The sequence below is a fragment of the Rhinopithecus roxellana genome, chromosome 8 (genome assembly GCF_007565055.1).
Source record: "Rhinopithecus roxellana isolate Shanxi Qingling chromosome 8, ASM756505v1, whole genome shotgun sequence".
NCBI lineage: Eukaryota > Metazoa > Chordata > Mammalia > Primates > Cercopithecidae > Rhinopithecus > Rhinopithecus roxellana.
In genome coordinates, this window is record NC_044556.1 from 118,281,105 (window position 1) to 118,300,010 (window position 18,906).

Below are 18,906 nucleotides of genomic sequence, written 5' to 3' on the forward strand. Positions count from 1 at the left end.
TATCTCAAAAAAAAAAAAAAAAAAAAGAACAAAATCCTGCTATGAGCCATCCCACCATCTGGCCTGAAACCACTTCTCCAACTTAGGTCCTCTGTTATCCTGTTGGCCTCCTGTGTTTTGGTCAAGGCAGGCATCTCTGTTCTCTGAGCATTTCATTGCACTTTCCCACCTCTATACGTTGCCTGTGCCTGAGTGTGCTTCTTTCTCCAGATCACCTGTGTGAACCCGACCCACCTCCCGGGGCCTGGGAAACGCCACTCCCTGCATCCAACACCTGAGCGGCTGAGATATGTCTGATCTATCCCTGCTCGCCGTTCTCCCGTTGTTTTTGCCTCTGCCATAGAGCTCACCTCATTTTGCCTTGTATTTTTGTTACTGTGAGTGTATCTCTCCCTATTAGACTGTAAGCCTCTCGAGGGTGAGGCCTAGCCTTCTTGTCTTTGTAGCCCACAGCAGCTGGTACTGTGCCTTGCCTATTGTAGGTACCCAATAAACATTTGCTGAACTGAATTGGTGTAATGTGCATGTGTGCTACAAGGATGGTATGAAGTGGCTGGGAGGCAGATCTCAGAGACACATGCCCCATGACACATAGGTGCGTCCGTGCAGGAGTGTAGGAACATGCTGGCTGTTTGTTACACTGGCTCCTCATCTGAGGCACTACCAATTCTCAGTGAATGACAATAATATGTGGAGATAGGGTACATTAGAGTGGTTATTCCCAAATGCTGGTCCTTGGATCCCCTAAGTCAGGATCACCTGGAACAGGGCCCTTGATACACATACAGATTCCTGGGTATACCCCACCCCTGTTGGATCAGAATCTTTGGGGTTGGCGTTCAGGAATCTGCATTTCAAACAAGAGCTCCAGGCATTGGCCCTGGGCTAGGTTTGGAAACTCCTTGCCTAGAAGAGAGAAATAGAATGATAAATACTCCAGGAACCTTATTTCAGATGAGTTTTTACCTGTGCCCAAGCCAAGGTCATTGCTGTAACCAGTGAGCAGAATCAGTTTCATGAGTCTTCCTCTTCTTTTTCTACCTACTACTGGATGTGCTAATAACCCTGGGAGTGAGGTTTCCAGACCTGGGTGATGAGCCGTTCTCCAAACATCGACTTTAGACTACACTGACTGAGCAGCCCTTCTCAGGGCCGCCACTTGAGGAGTCTAAGGTTCTACTTGGAGCCTAGCATTGGCTCAGCTGCTTCCACCACTGTTCCATCAGCTCACCCTGTGCAAACCCAGCACACTCCAAGGCTTAATCTGAGGGGTCCAAACGTGGCACTATTGAATTGTTGGCTCTTTTGACAGCAAAAGGCCCTTTAACATGCTATGGTGTCACAGCTGGTGTCACTGCCCAATATTTCTGTGCTGTTCTGTTTTTTCACATCTCAGGAAACAATACTACTCCAGCTACGTGGTGTCCAGGGAAGACACATTACCTGACTTTAGGTTGCCTGGCCAGAGCTCTGGGCCACTAGTTGGCGTGTGAGTGGCCAAGGCACAATGCATCCACGCATTTGGAAAGCTGTCTGGTCAGCATGCCCCCAAGGCGGCATTGTTCCTGTGTCCCAGTCCCTTTACAATACCATTAGAGCTCACTAAGTGTTAATATATTCGTATCTCTGCAAGACAGTATTTTGGTAAGTTATAACAGGTGGTTATTTCTCAATTTGCTAGAACTTTAGGCTGTTGTGGCCTGTAATTGCCCCAGCAGGTCTGTCCAAGGCCTCTTCACCAGTCACTGCAGCGAGTCCTGGCACCAAGTCCTTCACATGTCCTGTACCAAGAGCTCAGCAAGTGTAATCAGGGAATAAAAACCCACCTTGAGTCTCACCCTTCCTGCACCTCCCCTAGCCTGGAGCAGACAGAAGACCTGGGGCCCAGGGGCACAGAACAGAAAGAAGCTCGTAACCTCCATTATATTTTCAATTATATTGCTCAGCTGAATGGGGTCCTCTGCAGCGTGATAACATGAGCATTAGCTGAATTTGGGGTGATCCTGTCTCTCAGTCTTGTAGGATGCTCAGCTTGGAACCTGCTGTGATTCTTAAACACACACCCACTCACCAGCCCTCCCTTCTCTGGATGAACCAGCGTCATTACCAACCACCTCTGCCCACCATGCTGAGCCAGATGCTTATGGGAAACTGCTGATTCCCTTCGTGTCACTTGGTGGACACTCCCCAGAACTGAAAGGTGGTCAAATCAGGGAAGGAATGTTTTCATCACCTAAGTTATTAAGAAAAAAACTCAGTAAAGGATATTTGAAGCTTGGTAGGTCTTCGCCACTTTCTCCAAGACTAGAATAGATTTGAGGGAATATCAGCAACTTAAAATATCACATTTGTGAAGAATATGAATTCTGTTTTGTGCAAATTGTGGGTCAAAGTAGGGGATCGCAACTGGGGCATTCAAGTGGCACTTCTTTCAACTCCTTCCTTTTTATTTTCTCCACCCATTCCCACTTTACTGAGCCAATTGTTGGCTACTGGCCAGATTGGTGAACAGAGAGACTATGGGCATCCTGGAACAGAGGTTAAGGTAGGGATATGTGGTACCAAAAAAGATATAAAGGAACAGCCTTTGTGGTCTGAAGACACCGAAACTTTTCCATCATCATCATCATTATAGATACATCTGTGGTGTTGTCTGTCCAAGCCCCCAACCTTCTAGGATTAGAACCCCCCAAACTCTTGGTGAATCTGCCTTTTCGGAATAAGTAATGAGAGAAGTCTAACGTGACTGACTCCATCTTGCTTCTAACCTCACAGGCTAAGTTACTTTTTTGCTTTTTCTAGCATGGAAGCCAAGCTAAGTATGACAGAAATTTAGTTCATAGTTAAACTTTGAGGCAAGGAAAATTGCCCCCCACTCCTTGTTTGTAGACTGAAGCTGCATTCATAAGACAAGGCTAAAATTGTGGTATGGCCTTGACCTTCGCTATAGAATAGGCATAAACAATGACCTGCTATTGCTTAGTTTGTTTTTCTATAAGTTGTTTACCACCCCAGAATCACAAAACTGGGGGTCACATGATTTATAACTCCCCCATCTACTCCTGTAGATAACATCGCTATTGTGAAACCTAACGAACTGGTCTTTGAGATATTTTTCAGATTCAGCATTTTAACAGAACAAGAGATGCCACCTGGTCCTGAGGCCCCCTTCCAGGAACTGACTCAGCCACATGAAGACAGTTTTAGGTGTCCCTGTGATTTCATCTCCAGCCAATCAATTGTTTCAGTTCTCCAGCCCCCTCCCTGCCAACGTACCCAGGCTATTGAAATAAAACTGGAGTCTGGGAAACCTGGAGGCCAGAGCAACTGGTCAGGCCCATGTGACGACTTAGAACTCAACTGGTTGGGAGTGAGAAGTTGATCAAACTCTCATTCTCAACATGGAAACATCGGAAATTCATGTTTTCTGGTCATGACCACTCTGATTTAGAGCACCTTGTAGGAGTCACTGTGTGTGTGTTTATACATGTGTGTGTGTATGCACAAGTATGTCTATTTAGTGATGAGTTTCCTGTCCCTAGGGAATAAGTCAATAAACCTTTGGGACAGACTCACTTTGTTCTGAAAGAGCACTTTTTGGGGAGTGGAGTTTGGAGAAGAGTGTAACAAGGAGTTTTGGGTTAACCAGGGCTGGTTCTGGAGGATGGAGCTGTGGTATCCCTCCTACATACCTGTTAGATGGGGAGGGCTTGGAGCTTGGAGGTTGCTGAGGAGGAATCAGACATATTTAGGTGGGAACACCGTAATCTCTTAGAAGGAAAGACCTTTTCTATTTGTGGTTAAAATGTAGTGAAATATATTGGATGGCTTGGGTTAGCCAATATGACCAAGGTTGGGCAGCAGGAAAAGTATATTTCCTCTAAAAACAAAATTATATTATCACAGTGGGAGGAGTAGTTTGAATGGATCACTGGTTTCCACACAAGAACAACTGGAGGTAAGAGATGCTTCTGGACCCAGTGTCGACTCATGCAGCCACCTGGACACTGGTATGCCTTGAGAAAATGGCTGGTGTGTGAGTTAAAAAAGTTGATCCTTAAGCTTTAACACTTGGGGCCTGGGCTAAAGTTGCTAAGTGGGATATGTTGGGGGAAAGTGTCCAGGGTTGTAACAACAGGAAGTCATGAGAGAGTGAGGATACTCCCTGGATTTCTATTAACTTGAGCAGGTAGGTGTGTTGATGGTCACTAGAGTTAGAAATTTAAATTAGAGAAATGGCTAATCGTGCTGTTACAGGGTGGATGACTGTCTTGGTTATACTTGAGGACAAAAACTGTCTTCCATTGCTGTACCTCCAACACCTTGCACTTGTGCCTGGTGGGTACATGGTAGGCACCCCACAGGTATTAATCCAGAATTTTTAGAAATAATCCTTATTAGTGCTTGGAAATTTTAGATGGGGAAACATGTTTGGTTTGACAAAAAGTTCTTTGTATATTTTTTGTCAAAGTTATGTCTTTGTAAGATCGTATCTCTTTGGAAAAGTTTTTTTTTTTCTGCTTTTTTGTTTTGTTTTGTTCTTTGAGACAGAGTCTCACTCTGTTGCCCAGGCTGCAGTGGCATGATCTCGGATCGCTGCAACCTCTGCCTCCCAGGTTCAAGTGATTCTCCTGCCTCAGCCTCCAGGAGAGTAGCTGCGATTACAGATGCCCACCATCATGCCTGGGCAAATTTTTTTTTGTATTTTTGTAGAGAGAGGTTTCACTATGTTGGTCAGGCTGGTCTCAAACTCCTGACCTCAGGTGATCCACACACCTCGGACTCCCAGTGTGCTGGGATTACAGGCGTGAGCCACTGTGCCCAGCCGGATTATTATTTTTAATAGCTTTATTGATATATAATTTACACAGCCTATTTAAAATATATAATTCATTGGATTTTTCTAGTATATTTAATGCTCTGTGCCCATCACCATAATCTAATTTTAGAACATTTTGTCATCCTACAAAGAAAGCTTATGCCCATTAATAGTCACTGCCTATTTCCTTCCTACTCACCTCCACCCCCTGCCCTAGGCCGTCACTGATCTCCTTCATTTCTCTATAGATTTCCCATTCTGGACACTTCATTTGGCTGGAGTCATATGATGTATGGTCTTTTGTGACTGGCTTCTTTCACTTACGGGTTCCTTGATGCTGTACCGTATATCAGTACTTCATTCCTTTTTCTGCCAAATAATATTCCATTGATAAATATAGCCACATTTTGTTTATCCATTCATCAGCTGATGGGCATTTGGGATGTTTCAACTTTTTCAACATTCATGTATGAGTTTTCGTGTGGGATGGATACTATTTATCATTTTCTTCATCTTACAGATGGAGGGAGCCAGCTCAGAGAACATAGATGGGGTTTTCAGCGTAACACAACTACTAGGGCAGAACTCAGGCCTACCTGACGGTGAAGTTCTTGCTCCCATACACAACTCGATGTCACCCTGTACTGAGAATTGTCCCAAGCAGGAGCAGTTAACGTTACTCAGCTGGCACTTCCCCTTAGTTTCCTGTTACATTTACATCAGGTTCCCAGGGCTGTGGTGGCGATTTAGGGAAAAGAGTCTGTGTTCACTCTCGGGAGGAGGCTCGGCGTAGGGAGTGGGAAAGCGGGAGACAGGGAGATTGTGGAATGAGCAGGGCTTCATGGGCCAGGGACCATCCGGGGCCTGGTGGCAGACTGCTGGCTTTCCAAGGACTGGCTAGCAGGGAAGCATCTCTAGGGCATTTCCGGAAATGCTTTGGGGCAGATTCTGGTGAAAGACTGAATTTCCTGGAGCAGGAGAATGTGGGTATGAGTACGTTATCATTCGATGAAGAGCAATGTGATCTCAAAATCTAATGAAGCCTGGCAAATATTGATTGGTATTGAGGTGATTGATTTCAGGATAGACATTTTAAAAAGTGCACTTACTGACACCAAAACAAAAGTGTGCTGTAGCCAAAGCATTCAGAAATCCAAGACTCAACTGCTCAGTTTTAAAGTTCACAAAGGTGATGAAGGGAGAAGGACTTTGTGATCCTTATGATGATTAGACTTTGAATTGGGAACCCATATGTGTAAGTTATACTAATGTTTGGTCAGCCTGCTGCCAAGTCAGTTACCAGCAAGATGATGCCATAAATTTCTTGCTCTGCAGAAAGGATAAGATACAGGGACCATTGATGCTTTCTTGTCAGTGCCTTAGACTGAGGGGCTTCCTGGGATATGGGCATTTCAATTTAAAATTTCAATTTAAATGGATAAATTTTCCATTAATTTCCATTTATTTCCAATAAAATTTCCATTTCGATTTAAAATGGAGACAGCCTGGATTTGCTCAGGATGAGTTGGTCAACCTATAACATTGGACACGAACTTGTGGGATGACAAGCAAGAGTCCAGAATCCTGCTGTGTTGACCACATGGGGGAATGAATATTTTTCTGAAAAGAGATCGGGCAGAGATGAGCAGAGAGAATAGAACAGCTAACAGATGGCCTTAAATTCCTGTGGTTGCACTTTTCTTAGCATCCTGTAGGTGGGTCTATTGTTTAACACAATTATTTACAGGAGGCAAACTGTTATGTAGAGCAGCTAGAAGCACTGGATGCAGTAAAAGCAGCTGTTTTATTTCACCGTAGACAATCTTGTTTATCTCTCCTAGCCCTATGAAATGTACCCCCGAAATACTTGGCTATGATCTGAGACGTAGGAAAACAGCATGTGATCTCTCTCTCATTTTTTTTTTTTTTTTTTTTTTTGGCCTGTGATTTTAAGATTTTCTTTTCTTTCTTTTTTTCTTTTTGGAGACGGAGTCTTGCTCTGTCGCCCAGACTGGAGTGCAGTGGCACCATCTCTGCTCACTGCAAGCTCCGCCTCCCGGGTTCACGCCATTCTCCTGCCTCAGCCTCCCGAGTAGCTGGGACTACAGGCGTCCGCCACCATGCCTGGCTAAGTTTTTGTATTTTGAGTAGAGACAGGGTTTCACCGTGTTAGCCAGGATGGTCTCGATCTCCTGACCTCGTGATCCACCTGCCTCGGTCTCCCAAAGTGCTGGGATTGCAGGCATGAGCCACCGCGCCCGGCCTAAGATTTTCATCTTTAAAGTTATTGTAAAATTCCAGACCCAGAGCATGGCCCAGAACTGGTGGGAGTTCACAAAACAGATCAAGAATCAGAGTTGGTGAGTCATGCAGGCTCGCAGCACTCTGAAACACAGGGATAGGGCTTATTCATCAGTTCAGACATTAGGTGTTCCAAAGGAGGTCGTGGGAGTGTGGTAATGACATTGCCCAGGATCAATTATTTGACTGTTAAGAGGTAGGAACCTCATCAATGGGTTTACATAGGGAGGAGATAGGAAGTAGAGAAAACAAAGCATTCTTCCAGTGCCCTGATCTCTTGCCATGTGGGCTAGTGCCTCATAAGTCCAGATAAGTTATACTATAGGTGGGATAAGGGTAGGGTAAGGGCTTGGGGAGCACTTCCTTTCTTTCTTTTTCTTTTTTTGAGACAACCTGGGCTCTGTCACCCAGGCAGGAGTGCAGTGGTGTGATCTCAGCTCACTGCAACCTCTGCCTCTGGGATTCAAGTGATTTTCCTGCCTCAGCCTCCCAAGTACCTGGGATCACAGGTGTGCACCACCACGCCTGGCTAGTTTTTTGTATTTTTAGTAGAGACAGGGTTTCACTGCATTGGTCAGGCTGGTCTTGAACTCGTGACCTCAGGTGATCCCCTTGCCTTGGCATCCCAAAATGCTGGGATTACAGGCGTGAGCCAGGGAGCACTTTCTTGAATGTTCTCAGAGTTGTACATAAACCTGGGACATCAGCAACTTCATAAGTAAGGTCTTTGGTATAGACAGAATTTTATGTGCACATAGGATAATTTCTGGGAGGTGAAGAGACAAAGTGAGGGGAAGGGATCCATAGCTTTTATTAGATTTCCAATGGGATCCATCACCCCCCCAAAATTAAAATCTACTGCTTTATATGCTCATCGAATGATATGCTAAGCCCATAATTTCAAGTTTCTATGTAAGTGCTAACAGCTTATAAATATTCTTCAGCTAGACCTCTTCTCTTGATTCTGGATTCCATGTATACTATACTACCGCCTACAGAACATTTCCACTCTATTCCTATGGCTGCCTCAATGTCAACACACCTAAGACTCAATAATGGCTTCCTTTTCTATATTACCCATTTAGATGAATGACATCACCATTTGCCCAGGTACTAAAGTCTCTTTCTTTCATTTGCCGCATCTGATTAGCCACTAAACCTGGTCTCTGCTACCTCAGAAATACTTTTCAATTTGACCCTACCACTTCCTTCTCTCAGTCTCCACTGCTACTTCCTCCATTTACCCAGAAATGAAAATCACAGTCATAAGCCTTGCACCCTAACTGAGAAAATACTTTAGGTCACAATAGCCTAAAGTTCTAGCAGATTGAAAAATGAGCACCTGTTATAACTTACCAAAGTACTGTCTTGCAGAGATACTAATATATAATACCTTAAAATACCTTAGACAGCTGTTCACTTATTTCTAACAAAATAAGTTAGAGTTTATTTTGAAATACAGGTGAATCTTTTGTGCATCCAAAGACCAACTTTAGGCTCCTTTGTGAGTTTTGGAGCCAAAAAGAGGAAGCCTGGAATGGAATGGAGGCTCCACTGGCAAAAGGAAATAAAGTTCTGGAAATGCCAATGTGTAAGGGCCTGGGTGAGTAGAGATTTATTTATTTTTAATTTTATTTTCTACATGATGAATAATAATTGTACATATGTATGGGATACACAGTGATGTTTTGATACATACAATGTAAAATGATGAAATCAGAATAATTAGCATATTCATCATCTCAGACATTTATCATTTCTTTGTGTTGGGAATGTTCAATATCCTCCTTTTAGCTATTTGAAACTATATAATACTGTTCACTATAGTCATCGGACAGTGCTCTAGTACTCTAGAACTTATTCCTCCTATCTAACATAACAGTGCTGCAATGAACATCCTTGTACATTTCTCTGGTGAACATATATGAGAGTGTCTGCAGGGTAGATACCTCAAAGTAGAATCCCAGACTTAGAATATGTGTAGCTCAACTTTTGCAGGTATTGTTCAATTGTTCTCCAAACTGGTTGCATCAATTTGCAAAGTAAACAGTAATAAGTAAGTTTCCAATCTTGCTATCATCCTGTGTTACAAAGCTATTAATATTTTTTAATTGGAATGGCTATTTTAATTTTCATCTTAGGTAAGGTTGAATGTCTTTTCATAGTTTTATGGTCATTTGTGTTCTCTCTTTTATGAAAAGTGTTTTCATTTCTTATGCCCATAATTGTTATCACTAATTTGGCCTTTTTTTTTTTTTTTTACAGGTTCTGGATGGTATCTCTTTTTAGCAGAGACGAATCTACTGTAAAGCTAAAGAAACTTAGCTTTAGGGCCCCTTGCTTGGACAGGCTTCTTTCAATGCCCTGGGAAGGGACATCGCAATATGTTTACACAATCATATGTATGTATTTAATTTGCAAAAATAAACTATTTTAACACTGTTTGGTTAAGACCAATTTTCTTTCCACTCCTACTTCCCTTCTATAATACCTCTCTTTGTGCAGGGTGATGCTGGACATTTTGGAATCAAACTGAAGGAAAACCGAGTTGGGAATACATTTAGTTTGGATTTAATAAAATATATTTATGGGGTTCTGAGTCATTTTTCATGTTATTCCTGGCTCTCCCACTGAAGAAATGTCTTCCAGGGATACTCCTGCTGCTCATGATGTGAAAATAAAGTACCAGAGGTTGCATTGTCATATAAACATGTCCTGTGGCACATGGCATCAGAAGAGTCCAGGTAATGGAAGAGAAGCAAGATTGGAGTGTGTAGAACCGGAAGCTGCTCTGTGAAATTTTATTTGATGTGGTTGTCAGACATGTAGATCTGTAAGTGGAGAACTTAGTAATCAGTGACATCTAGTCAAAATGGAAATTATCTCCTGTCAGGAATAAACAGATACAACCATAAATGCATCACGCCTTTTTTTTTTTTTTTTTTTTTTTTTTAATGAGACAGGGTCCTACTCTGTCATCCAGGCTGGAGTGCAGTGGCATGATCTCGGCTTACTGCAGCCTTGACCTCCAGGGCTTAAGCGATTCTCCTGCCTCATCCTCCCTAGTAGTTAAGAACACAGATGTGTCCCACCACGCCCAACAAATCTTTTTTATTTTTATAGAGACGAGGGTCTTATGATGTTGACCAGGCTGGTCTCAAACTCCTGGGCCTAAGTGTTTCTTTCACCTCAGCCTCCCAAAGTAATCCAGAGGGATTACAAGTGTGAGCCACCATGTCCGGCAATATACCATACTTTATTTCTCTTTTTGATTGGGGTTCTAAAAATGTATATATTAGAAGTCCTGTGTTTGTAAGGCAGAAACCCTTAGCAACACCATAAGCAGCAAATACACTTGTAATGTCTCAGATATAAAAGAAATTTAATACAAGTTTCCCTAAATTTGACAATTTTAGAAATATACATGAAATTAGCAACAACTGTTTGTGAAGTGGAAAGAAACTGTTCTAAGATATTAATAACCCAAATCCCACCACACTAAATCTTGATTAGTCATGTTAGAGATAGACTGAATTATTTTTCTAGTTTCTCTATGGAAAATAATATTACAAAAATCATTGTATGATGAGGCAATCAGAATATATAGCTAACAAACATTGGTACTAAATGAATGTAATTGTTATGTCATTTCTGGCAGCATAGAATCAAGGCACCTCACAGCCTCTCCTACAGATGTGTGTGCCCATGTAATTAAATTCTGGCCAGTGGGGGATATATTAGTTTCCTAGGGCTGTGACAAACTGTGTGTTTTAAAACAACAGAAATTCATTATTTCACAGTTCTGGAGGCCAGAAGTCCCAAATCGAGGTGTTGGCAGGGCCGTGCTTGTGAGATTCTAGGGGAGGGCTACTTCCATGCCTTTTCCTACCTTACGATGGCTGCTGGCAATTTTGGCATTCCATGGCTTGTAGATACCATACTCCAATTTCTGCCTCCATTGTCACATGGCATTCTCCCTGTGTGTCTGTCTGTTTTCTCTTTTTATAAAGACACTAGTCACTGGATTAGGGCCCGTCTTAATCCAGTATGATCTCATTTTAACTAATTATACCTGCAAATATGTTATTTCCAGAAAGGTTAAATTCTGAGTTTCTGGGTGGATATGAATTTTGGGGGCCACTATTCAACCCAGTACAGAGTTTAAGCATACTGTCCATGTAAATAATTCAGTGTAATGCACTTAAAATGTACCAGGGTAGAAAAGCATCTTCCCAGTTCTGTGCCTCCATGGGGTGATATTTACATTCTTGTTTTTATGCAAAGACAAAAGAGCATACAAAGTCTATCCTTCCTCCCTCCCTCACATTTATCCTCTGTAGACATTGAAAGTCCTGTGAAAAGGCTGAAGCCACAAATAATGCGCTCCAATATGGTGTGGCTTCCAGGAAGTGTTCTTAAAGGCAGGGATGAGAACTTCTTAGCCCGGATTCCCTTTTGCTTGTTGGCCAGAATGCAAATGTAATAATTAGAGCTTGAGTAGTTATATTGAACCATGAGGTAGAAGCCATAATCTGAGAACCAAATTATCGTTAACTATGAGGTAGAAGTCACAAGATAGAAGGACTATGAGTTCACCATACTCTTTGAGCTATCATATCAGCCCTAGACTTCTTACTTCTGGGCTTTGCTTACATAAGACAAAATAACCTTCTATCTTAAGTAAATTATTTTGGGTTTTGTGTTATTTGTACCAGTGCAACTATTCCTAAGTTTTACAACGGCTTTTGTTTTTTAAAAATGTACATGATTTTAAATATACTTATTTTATATGCTTGTCTGATTATCACACTATTATTCCAAGTTCTTGGGATCTAATTCTGCAGCTTATTGTGTCTATTGACTCACACTCATGAATGATTTCTTTTTGTACATTTGTATTTTTGATGGGTAGCTCATCTTCTTTGGAGGCTTTCTCTTTCTTTGTCTCTCCCATTGTCTGTGATTTGAGTCATGAGTGTTTTTTCAAAAAGGCTTATATTTGCTTTCATGCTGTACCTCTGACATATCACCATTTTTTCTAGTTGCTGTTGCTGCAAAACTAACCCCCTCAAGTGTAGTGACACAAAACAACTACCATCATTTAATTAGCTCATGGAGTCTATTGGATAAAACTTCAAAAAGGGCACAGTGGGGATGTCTGGTCTCTGCTCCATGGTACCTGGGACCTTAGCTGAGAAGAACCAAAGGCTGGGGGCTGAGTCATATAAAGCCTCTTTCATTCACATGTCTGGTGGTTGATGCTGAATGTTATCTGGGACCTCAGCTGGAACTGTTGGCTGGATTGCCTACAGCCTATATGTGCCCTCTTGAAGTGACTGGGCTCATGGCATGGGGCTGGGTTCTAACAGTGAGCATCCAGAAGACAGCCAGAAAAAAAGCTGTCTTGCCTTTTATTACCTAACCTTGGAAAGCATAGGGTATCACTTCTGTCATGGTTGTGGCTCACTCAGATTCAAGGGGCAGGGAAAGTGGACTCCACCTTTTAATAGCAGGTATGTCAAAGGGATTTTGTAAGAAGAGCACGTGGCATGGGAAATGTTCTTACGGCCATTTTTGAAAAAAACAAAACAAAACAATCTACCAGATCAGTTCAGGAGCAATTTTAATGTTAATTTCTTACTTTGGGGTTTTCTTGTCTCCACATGTTGAACCAACCCTAAATCCAGAGTCTCAAGTTCAAGATTTTAAACTGTCCACCCCTAAATTCGAGATCTCAGTGTGAGATTTTAAACTATCAAGGAAAAATTTTTCTTCCTCCTACAGCCTAAGCAAAAATGGAGAACCTTCCACATAATTCTTCTTGTATCAGTTGGTGGACTTTGCCAAGTCCAATCTTTTATTGACAATGTAGACGTCTGAAGGTAATGATTTTTATAATTGCCTCAGTTTTATATTTTTAGGCCTCTTTCTCCTTCACTGGCTGAAGCTCCCCAAGGACGGGCCCTGTGTCCTTCATCTTTGTATTTCTGGCAACTTGCACAAACGCCTATTACATCGTAGGGGCTCAGTGAGCGGTTCTGAACTGAACGAAACTCTCTTTCTTTTATTCTGATGTCATGTTTCTGACCTTTAACAAGTATCCATTTATTCCTGCTGACCTCATTATTTTATCTTTTTTATTTTTATTTTTTTTAAAGAATTGTTTGTTGTTTGAAGACTTCCCGTGATTACTGGAGGTACAAGACCATAGATGTCCAATAAATTAATAATGTTATGAGTTTAGCATTTATTGGATTCCTTTTATTTGCAAAGCAACAAGCATAAATATTTCAGTGTAATGCACTTAAAAGGTACCAGGGTAGAAAAGCATCTTCCCTGTACTGGTCCCCACGGAGTGATGCTTACATTCTTGTTTCTATCCAAATACAAAAGCAAGTACGAATTTCATCTTCCCTCCCATCAATGTATGCTCTATTGACATTGCAAGTCCTGTGAAAAGGCTGAAACCTCCAATAATGTGCTGTGCTTAGTCTCAATCCTGGCTGAGTGTTATCAGTTACCACTTCAGCAAAGCTGGTGTGACTTGTGGATACAAAAAAATGAAGAGTGGAAGATGAATGAAGTTAGGAGAAATAAGCAACACAGAAATGCATTTTAAATAAAAATGTTATGATCACTAAAGAGAAACTTACCATTATTCATGGGAGAATCTTCTTCTTAACAATTCCCAGCATAATCTTTCTGTGTCTTGCTCCAATCCCTCATCAGATGTTTCCCATTGGTTCTGATATGATTGACTCTGAAGTTTCCATATTAATGGGGAGACTGAGAGAATTTTAAAAACTGACAATTACAAATAATTCCCAAAACACACTTTAACCGTTAGTTTAATCTGTTGTCTCCCACCTCCAACTTTATTGAGGATTGCTTGTTTAAGCAGCAACATTGGCTCAGAATTTCATCCCCTTCCTTTTCCTTTAATAATGTTAATGGTAATAATAAAAATAATAATTGATATTTATATTGCGCTTTAGAGCTTATAATACATTTTGACATTATTTGGACAGCTAAGCTGTGAGAGGCCCATAAAGAACTGTTTCACAACACTGCTCTCATTCAGGTTCTTATTCTCAGATTTTTGGATTATGGCTGTGGTTTCCCCTCTCTGTCTTTAGGCTATCTTACAATTACTATGAGCACTATCTTCCTAAAGTTCCATTTGGGTTGTGTCATCACTCTGCTCAAGAATCTTCAATGACTCACTACCGGAAATATAAGTATAAAAGTCAATTTCCTTAGCCTGCCATGGAAAACCTTCCAAAATTGACCTCAACATGCCATTCCAGTTTAATTGCCCATTATTCTTTTACATAAAACTTATGCTCTAGCCAATCTACTATTATCCTTTCCACATCTTAGTTTTGGCTCTTACTGTTTCTCCATGTGGAACTGCTTTCTTTAGTATTTTCCTATTAAACCGCATTTAACTTTGAAGGTCCAATACACAATCCATCTACCTATGGAGCTCTCATGGCTGACAAAACGGATCTTTCTCTCTTTAAGTTTCTTTACCACATTGTTCATATGATACTTATTTTTGATTTAAGAAAATGACTAATTTGGGCCAGGTGCGGTGGCTCACATCTGTAATCCCAGCACTTTGGGAGGCCAAGGTGGACAGATCACAAGGTCAGGAATTCAAGGCCATCCTGACCAATATGGTGAGACCCCGTCTCTACTAAAAATACAAAAATTAGCTGGGCATAGTGGTGTGCACCTGTAATCCCAGCTACTTGGGAGGCTGAAGCAGGAGAATCGCTTGATCCCGGGAGGTGGAGGTTTCAGTGAGCTGAGATCGTGCCATTGCACTCCAGCCTGGGCGACAAAGCAAGACTCTGTCTCAAAAAAACAAAAACAAAAACAAAAATATCCCCCCAAAACCAAAAACAAACAATTATATAGGTATGTGTCTTTGTACAGGATCCTAGCTTCTGCAATAGATTAGAACCCTGAATCTCAGTGAATTCACACAGTAAGACTTCAGTTTTTACTTATGTGACATTCTGACACGGCTTCTGGATGGAAGAAACCATTTCGTGGCTCTTCCATTTTTAACACAGGCTCTCAAGTTTCCCTTGGTGGTAGTGGTGGTGGATGTCTTCTCTCTTTTACCTCACCTAGCGGGAGAAAGTACATGGACAAATTGTATATGGATGATTCTTATCAGCCAAAGCTGGAAACAGTGCCTGTTGCTTGCTTTCATATTCCATTAGAAATCTGTCACAGGCCACGAGAGAGGGTGGGAAATGTCTAGGCCTGTGCCCATGAAGAAGAGGAAATGAGTTTGGTGACCAGCTGGTTGGTTTCTTTACAGATTGTGATAATTTGCATTTTTTCCCATTGTTCCATTATCTATCCTTAAAGAAAGACACTAGACAATATAACTTTCTCTTTAGGAGATTCTCTCCCCTAGAAGAAGTTTTGGGGACAAAAAATTCTGCCACCTCTCCATTTCTCTTGCTTTCTTCCATGATAGAAGAAATAACATATAGGGAACTCAGTGACAATCCGATGCCCACTGGACCAGGTTAAGCAGAGATTGAGGGAGGGACCGAGGTCATGTCATGCCTTAAATTGAACAATTTTGGAAATGTAAAAATTATGACTATTGATTTGATAGTGTCCCCCTAACATCTTGGACAGATCTTTGCAAGTAAGAGCTCTGATACTTAAACCTCCTTAGCTTAGTAATAATCCTGTCTCTGGGTGCTACCACACTGGTAAAGCCACCGAATCCCCTGTTTATACTCTGCCATCCTCCGGTGTGCAAGGAGGCTGCACTCCCTTTTCTGTTGTTCTCTAGGTCAGATCAATTGCCACAGGCCTGCCCTAAGGTCCGAGTTGAGACAAGAGCCTCATTTTGACTTCAGGTCTTAGCTGCATTCTCCGATTCAATGTAGTAGCTTTGTCATGTGTGAATTTTGCTAGGCTGAACTATATTTCCCAGAATCTCTTTCTTATATTTTGCCACTTAGGGGATCCCCCAGAGAGAGTCTTATGGGAAGTGAAGCAGCATCCACTTTTCAGCTCATACAAGTTCTCGCTTATCCACTGGAGCAAGGCAGTGGCTGGGTCTGCAACTGCTCCAGCCTATCTGACTCCTCCTTCAGCTTCTCTGACTCCTGGGCCAGGTGTGTCTGTTTAGTTCTAATGATGATGGACCTGGTTTCTGTAGGATGCTCATACTATCCATGTTGAGGCAACAAGAACTGACATTAGTTATTTATCTATGTGAGTTTTGGCTCATGCATATGGGTTCTAGCTTATTCTTGTTCTCCACTGCACACTCACCTTCCCTTCCCAACTGCTTGCCCTGAGGACTTCAAGTTCCAGCATCAGACATGAAGACAACAATTTTACAGAAACTGCTTAGCCAACTCCCCCAGTTGTATAAGGTCATATCCCTGTAATAAATCTATCTATCTATCTATCTATCTATCTATCTATCTATCTATCTATCTATCATCTATCCATCAATCATATATGTATTACTCATGTGTTTGTGGTGATGCTGGCATAAACAGACCTATGGGTACTGCCAGCACATAAAATTATAGCAGATACAATCATGTATAGTACATAATACTTGATAATAAATGACTATGGTTACTGGTTTATGTATTTACTGTACTATTTATCATTATTTTAAAGTGTACTCCTTATACTTAATTTTTCTGAAGTTTTTTTTTTTTTTTTTTGAGATGGAGTCTTGCTCTGTTGCCCAGGCTGGAGTGCAGTGGCCGGATCTCAGCTCGCTGCAAGCTCCGCCTCCTGGGTTCAAGCAGTTCTCCTGCCTCAGCCTCCCGAGTAGCTGCAATTACAGGCCCCGGCTAATGTTTTGTATTTTTAGTAGAGACGAGGTTTCACCATTTTGGGTAGGCTGGTTTTGAACTCCTGACCTCAGGTGATCCACCCGTCTCAGCCTTCCAAAGTGCTGGGATTACAGGCATGAGCCACTGTGCCCAGCATTCCTTATACGTAATAAGAAGTTAATTGTAAGACAGCCTCAGGCAGGTCCATTAGGAGGTATTCCAGAAGAAGGCATTGTTATCACAGGAGATGACAGCTTCATGTGTGTTAATCCCCCTGAAGACCTTCCAGTGGGATAAGATGTGCAGGTGGAAGACAGTGATATTGATGATCCTGACCCTGTGTAGGCCTAGGTAACGTGTATGTTTGTGTTTTAGGTTTTAACAAAAATGTGTAAAAAGTAAAAAATAAAATAAAAATTTTAAAATAGGAAAACTTGTAGAATATGGAGATAAAGAAAATAATTTTGTGTAAATATACGATGTGTTTGTGTCTTAAGTTGTTCTTACAATATAAAGTAAAAAAGTTACAGTAAGCTAAGATTAATTTATTATCAAAGAAAGAAAAATACTTTTAAAAATGAATTTAGTGTAGCTTAAGTGTACAGTGTTGATTCAGTCTACAGGAGTGTACAGTAATGTCCTAGGCCTTCACGTTCACTCACACTCACTCATTGACTCGCCCAGAGCAACTTCCAGTCCTGCAAGCTCTGTTCACGGTAAATGTCATAAACAGATGTACCATTTTTTATTTTTTATATGGTATTTTTACTACTTTTTCTATGGTTATATCTAACCATACACAAATACCATCGTGTTATAATTGCATACAGTATTCGGTACAGTAACATGTTGTAGGTTTGTAGCCTAGAAGCCATAGGCTGTACCATATTGCTTAGGTGTGTAGTAGGCTATAACCTCCAGGTTTGTGTAAGTATACTCTATGATGTTCGCACAACAAAGTCTCCTAAAAACACATTTCTCAGAATATATTCTTGTTCTCAGTGATGCATGACTGTACTTACACATAGTAAGCACACTTCTAAGCACTTGACATATATTAGCTCATTTACTCCTCACAACAAGCTTTGAAGTAAGGATTATTATAATATCCATTTTACAGATGAGAAGATCAAGAAACAGGGAAGTTAAATTATTTACATGGTAGAGCTGTGCTTGAAATCCAGGCAGTCTGGCTCCAGAGCCTATGCTCCTTCCTACTGTGTTACATTCACCTCTCTGTAACTTACGGGGCACTTAAGATCATTAACTCTGAGAGTTAGTGTAAGATCTAACATCTATTGAATATTTACTAATGTGCCAGGCATTAAATGCTGTACATGTATTATCTGTCTAGTTCTCACAACCATTCCATGACATAGGCTCCATTATTTTCTTATAGAGAAGGAAACAGAAGCTTAGAGAGGTTAAGAAACTTGCTTAAGGTCACACAGCTGGTAAGTAGCTGAGCCAAAAAGAGATATTATAGGTGTGTGTGTGTGTGTGTTCTAGGCCAACCCCTAACCCATGATAGGAATTATTTCTATGACATCTTACAGTGTTAGACCTTGTGAACTCTATGGTGGGCCCACTACTTTCTTGCAATGTAGACTTGAACAACTCTGTTAGAAAGTTCTGTTAAATTTTTTTAAAGTTGGGAGGCTATTAAGCTGGAGTGGCTCCAGGGCTTTACGTTCGTACTGAGCAAATCAAAGCCCCATGTAAACAGTAAGACAGAACCAGAGAATTTAACAATCAGAAATTGCCAAAAACAAAAACAAAAAACATATATATTATATATAATATATTTAATATATTTGTATTATATATTTATAATATAAAATATATTTAATATTTATTATATTATTTACTGTATATTATATATGAATATACAATAATATATATTTAATATTATATTAAAATATAAATATATTTATATGTTTATATTATATTAAA